Here is a 6000-nt window from a genome sequence, read left to right as displayed (position 1 = left end):
CCTACTGAGAAGTCATGCTGTGTTAGAGAGAGCCGTGTGAAGCAATTAACCACAGGAACCACAATGCTGATTGCGAGTAGCTGCTGATCTGGCAAGGAAAACTGGTGTACCAAAACCAAGCAAAGACAGAAGCAAGGCATTAAAGAGTCATGCAATACTATACTGTGGAACAAATGATGGGTCACGTTGTGCCCTCAGTGGGCCACATGCTGTGTTTCCAAAACCAGCTTGGTTCTAGTTTTGTTAAGACATGCTGTGGTTTGTTCATATAGGTTGGTTCCAAGCTTGGTTAACTCATGCCTGAGTTAAGACATAAAGCAGGCAGAAATAAGTAAGAAAGCCTATCAGATTCACACTGATATGCTACAGAAAATAAGGATAAACATAAAAATAGATGATGGTGACGCAGTGTGTCTTTCAGCATAACAGACAATTTCACATCTGACTTCCCTCTCAGGGGTACTATGGTGACTATCCTGTGTTACACATTTCATTCACTTCAAAACTTCTCTAATGCGTAACACTTTTTCAGTGCAGAGCTGGCCTGAGAACGATGCTAAGCAAGCTGGCAAATTTGGCTCTGTGTCTGCTATGAATTGCACTTTTTCTAAGTTTTCATTCCACTGATGGCCTTTCATTCCAGCCAATTTCAAAGTGTGATTGTTTAGCAGAAAGCAGAGCCAATGTTTTTGTCTCCCTTTGAGTGGTGGGAGGGAGAGGTAAGCATACAAGTGGGCACATAAATGGGCAGGTAAACATGAACTGTAATTCAAAATTTTAAGAATTAAAACTAGAATCATGAGAAAATAGCTGATTGTCCATCAGAGGGGCTCACTGGAGAGCAAACATGAGTGGCAAGAGGGTATGGCTCAGGAGGCACAGACTGGTGGCAAAGTGACACTGAATGAAGGAAAGCCAGCAGCAGTAAGGCAATGCCTCAGCACTGGAAGAGCTGGTGGGGCAGGCACCGAAAGCTGAGTGGGAGAGGTGGGAGGGAAATCCAGTTATAGTAAATACTGGAGAACTTGGGAGTTGCTTCAAAGCACAATAAACCAGAATGTTGCTGTTTCAAGCACTCAAATTCCCATTGTGTAAAGAATTTAAAAAAAAAAAAAAGAAGAAGAGAAAGAATATAAATATTGTGAAACTGGGCAAAGGCTTCAGGGAACAACATAAGCACTTTAAACATACTGTAGTACCTCAGTGTCTATCCAAGCGTATTTACCCTGTTCACTGCAATGGTATTCAAAGTCAGATTTGACATGTGGGTTTCCCTCTGAAGTAGAGGAGAGGTCTGCTTGTCCTCACTATAATTTTTAATTGAATTTATGTTCAATCAGCATAACATGATTGCTCTAAAGATGGCTTATTTTGGCTCATAATAAGGTTAAAACTCAATTAGTAGCTGCAGCATCTAACAATATTTCACGACTTGCCAGAAGGCTCAACCAGCATCTGGCTAGCTGTAAGTAACTGGTGCAGCACACGTTTCATTTTGCAGTGGTGATGGACTCCCCCAGGCAGCGTGGTGGCCACCCTCGCTGGCAGCACCGTCCGCAGGATGGGCTGTCCTGCAGTGCTTCCCGAGCCATCGCTCTGTGCAATCTAGTTCCTAGGCTAAATACTGTATCACAAAAATGTTAACACAAAGTCATTCACACCTTCACTCCGCAGTATTTATCAATTTTTTGAAGACACACAGCTGCTAAGAAAACTGCTGAGATGATAATAAGGCTTTTGATTTATTTATGTGAGAGTTAATATTTTTTTTTTATCTAGAAGAAAGTAATTTTACTCTAATCAGCAATTGTAATAACCAACAAGTCTCATTAAAATCTGTGTGACCATTAGGCGACAATGCCCCAGATGAAGCCTGTTGTGTTCCTTCCTATGGGTTTTACTTTCCATTTCTGCCCACCTGACCCTGATAAACTCATTTTTGCAGTATACCCTTTGCACAAAACAAATTACAGCTCTTTTTCTCTTCTCCTTCCTTTTGAGGCACACCCACTTTTCCCATTATACATATCTTATTATTTATCCAGAAAAGTATCAAACATTGGTATTTATGTAATGGTGACAATATTTACCTGAAACATCAATTTCAGTGTCTGTATAGATGATTGACCTTGGTTGTATGTACAGTGTGACTTGATTAAGAGCAGGTAAATAGCAAATATGTCATATTGTGCATTATTACAGAAAATGGCTAGACATTTATAATTTGAAGACATCCAGGACAGAAGAAGACTTGGAAGATATAAATAAAAATTCTGCCAGCAAAGGAATACCTAAAATCATATTGTTTTGCATTTTATATTTGGCCACTTAACCTGCGATAATAACTCACTCAAAAAAATGCCTCAAATGTAGTTCAAATCATTTTGTCAAGGTCTATTACTTTCAGTCTACTTTATGTACTAATTTTGAAGAGAAAACATGTGTCCATGGAACACTTTACCACTCTTTTGTGAAACTTCCAGTCATTTCTGTACAGGGAACAACTTGTTCTTTAGATGTGTTTTCCTTTGTGTTCCCTTCACAGCTATCCATCTGAAAAGTGCTTTTGTTTATACTTAGATTGTATTTTTAATGAAAACTGTTGGGCAGGGATCACCAAAGGACTTTCTATGATTAGACATAAGGAAGAAATGTTTTACAATGAGGGTGCTGGAACACTGGAACAGGCTGCCCAGAGAGGTGGTGGATGCCCCATCCCTGGAAACAGTCAAGGCCAGGTTGGATGAGGCTCTGAGCAACCTGATCTAGTCGGGGATGTCCCTGCTCCTTGCAGAGGGGTTGGACTAGATGACCTTTGAAGGTCCCTTCCAACCCAAACTGTTCTATGATTCTACGTACACACAAAGTTGAATGCTGCCCTCTGCCATTAATGTCAAGCGTGATTACTTTGTTTGTGCTGTTATCTTTATAGGCCTGAAGACTATAAAGGAGGGCGTAGCACACTGTCTTCACAGCCAGGACAATCTTTTACATCCCTGAGATGCCTCACACTGTGCAGTTGCAAAAGTGTCCACTTCTGTCCTTAGTTTTACTGACAATCACCCAGAAATCTTGCAAATGCATGTTCATTTTACCCTGTTTTCTGTCCGACCAGGTAGATCTCCTGTTGCACAACCCCCATGGCAGGTGGCCATACCAGAGGGTCACACTCTCTGGCCGGGGTGGCATCCAGCCCAGCACTGCTTTCACGCTACAGCAGGAGAGGTGACTGCAGCAGCCACGGGGCTTCCGAGAACGCCCAGCTCCTTGCTGGAGCACATCAGCACCGAGATATTCCCCACCTCGCACCTTGCCAGCAGCCCGCACCCTGGACCTAAAATGGCGTCGCTGGTGATCGGCGCTGAGAGGCCGCGAGACAGGGCGTGGCCTTCGGCGGGGGCGTGGCCGAGGGTGCGGCGGCCGCGCCTGGCGGCCGCGATGCCGAAGACAGCGCCCCGCGGCCCCGCCCCGCCGTGACCTCACCGCGCGCACCGGGCGCGGCGGCCGTTGCGGCGCGCGCCTCACGTGACGCAGGTAACGGTTCCCCGCCCCGCCGCTCCCTTGGCGCGGCCGGTGCCCCGGGCGCTGCCGCTGCCCACGGGCGGGCCGGAGCTTCCCCGCCCCCGCAGGTCTGTCGGCGTCGGCGAGGGGCGGGGGGCGACGGGCGACGGTCCTGGCGACCAGGCCGGACCCGGCTTGGCTCGGCTCGGGGGCGGCAGGCTGCGGGTGGCGCGGCGCAGCGCAGCCAGGCCGGGCTCGGCCCGTGTGAACGTACCGGGCGGTCGGAGTCACCGCCCTCCGAGGCGGCGGGGACCGCTTGCCGTGCGGCTGTGAGGGGTCGCGCCGCAGGGCCGGGCCTGGCCACGGAGCGCGGCCTTTCGGCGGGGCCCCGCAGCTGGGGCGAGTGGGGCAGGCGGCCCACCTGGGCCGGGCTCCGGTGAAACCTCAGCCCCGCCGTGGCCGGGAGCGCCTTGGCAGCCTCGCTGGCTCCGGCCTCTGGTCGCAGACAAGGTGAACAGGACGCTGGCCTGGCAAGGTTTTGCCGGGTGGCCGTGGAGGGACGCGTCCTTGCGTTACGGGCAGAGGCGGAAAAATAGAACAAGCCTCTTCCAGGTGTTTGCCCCTAGCTCTTTTCCAGCGGTTTGGTAGCTTAGAGTCTGTGGGGATGTTATCCCTTTGGTACGCACTGAAGATGTTTTCTTTGAGGGGAGAGTAATGTGTTGGGTAGTTTTCCTGCGTGGAGATGCCTCCCTTGCCCCAGACTTCCAGCATACGCCTTGTGGTGAATGCGCGGCTTGTCAGCTTCCTCCGGGCCAACTTTTTGGATGGAGAATTATGCTTCTTTTTGCAGTATGTCACATCTGTGCTGAAAAGAAAATAAATGTTTAGCATGTGGAGGTGTATATTCCTGAAGTAGCCTTATTTAATAAGGATATTCCATGCCTCTCTAGTTTCAATTACCCGTGACAGACTTTTGGAGATACTTTATTATCTTAATCCATTTTTTTTTCCACTGTTGGCCTCGTTTTGTTAGCATTATTCACTCTTAAGAAGAGCTTTAGGAGTGAGTTGTACAGTGAATATAGGAGAAAATGGCCATGACAGTGGAGGAAGGAGCATTTTTGTAAAATATAGACCAGATATATTAATGACTACTTCTGCAGAGCATAACAAACGTTTGTTAGCATTGGTAGCAGGACTTCATGCTGTGTTAAGAAACTCAGTAAGGGTACTGGCAATACCAGGAGAATATTGATTCATATGACATGAGCCTGTGCAATGTACTTATGTTTAAAGTGATCTTGAAAAAAATCTAGATAAACATTAACTATCAGAAGTGTCTTGCTGTCTCTTTTTCGTATGCTTCTGTTACCCTTTAGAAACCTGGGTATAATAATTGACAAGATTGTCCATAGCATTAGGCCACTTCTAGAGTTGAAAGTGCCAAGGTGAAAGCTAGCTCATAGCTTGAGACACACGTGCTGTCATAGAATCTATACTGCAGAACAGCTGCAGGAATTTTCAACTGCTTAGGGCTTTCATTTACTTCCACCATTTTAAGGGTGCTTTGGTGCATTAAATAACAGTCTGTTCTTTTGGTTCACTGCTTCTTTCTTATTTTTGACCTCCGGTAGAGATTTAATTAATATCTTCCTTTAGGTTGCTCTTAACTCAGCTTGATTCCTTGCCAATCACTCTTTTTCATTTCAGGGTTGATTTAGGAAACATAGCAGAGTGGAACAATCCTAACTATTTCTGACTTCTGCTTGCTGATTTTTGACTGACAGTCTCAAGGCTGAGTGGGCTGGAATGGTCTATGATCATGCTGGTGGTCTCCAATTTGTTTAGCTGCTGACAGCTGACATCTGTGCTGAAGAGTGGTATGTGCCAAAGGAAAAACTAGGAAGAAGTCAGTTTTGTTGAATGAAATTAATCTGTAGTTGAAATCTGACGGGAATTACACCGTTAGTGGCTTTGTCCATTTTTTGTTTCGTGCCTGCATAAAAATGGAGGCATTACTTTTTCATGAGGTGGGAATAACGTCTGTGATAACAGTTTTCTTCACCCATGATCTTTATATCTTCACGGGAGTGACATAGCCCATATCCGCTCTTACAGATTGCATATTCGATAGTTACAACTTGAAATATGGCTCTCACCCCATTTTGAAATTTAAATGGAACTGGAGGGAAGTGACTGCTACCACTTATAAGTGCTTTGTTTCTATTATATCTTATGTCATTGGCATGCATTTTCACATCTCCCTGACAAATTGTTGTTATTTTGCTATACGTTCTTCGCTAACTGCTAGAAGAAAGATCTATGCGTCCTCCAGGGAGACATCTTAGCAGGAGAGAATGGGAAATTACCTGTACTTAAGAAGCTTGCCACTGTAGTGTGATAAACTGAGGAAAATGTTCCTCTTATTCCTTTCTTTCCCAGCTCTTTGCAAAGTGCTTTAAATGAGGGTAGGTAACCCTTCGGGAATGAGTGTCCACT

At 46.0% G+C, this 6000-nt stretch overlaps 1 protein-coding gene across 2 annotated transcripts in view; it reads left to right on the top strand.

Moving 5' to 3' along the window:
• Positions 1-3483: 3483 nt before the first annotated feature.
• Positions 3484-6000, top strand: part of OGDHL (oxoglutarate dehydrogenase L) — a 51404-nt gene continuing 48887 nt past the window's right edge. Inside the window, exon 1 of one of the 2 annotated variants that reach the window (XM_086751935.1) lies at positions 3484-3534. The gene's annotated coding sequence lies outside the window, so the exon portion shown is untranslated. The other variant, XM_086751934.1, reaches the window with a different exon arrangement.

Source organism: Chlamydotis macqueenii, chromosome 7 (assembly GCF_036417535.1).
Source record: "Chlamydotis macqueenii isolate bChlMac1 chromosome 7, bChlMac1.mat, whole genome shotgun sequence".
NCBI lineage: Eukaryota > Metazoa > Chordata > Aves > Otidiformes > Otididae > Chlamydotis > Chlamydotis macqueenii.
Note: the sequence above shows the minus strand (reverse complement) of the source record. Positions and strands in the feature narration are given on the sequence as shown.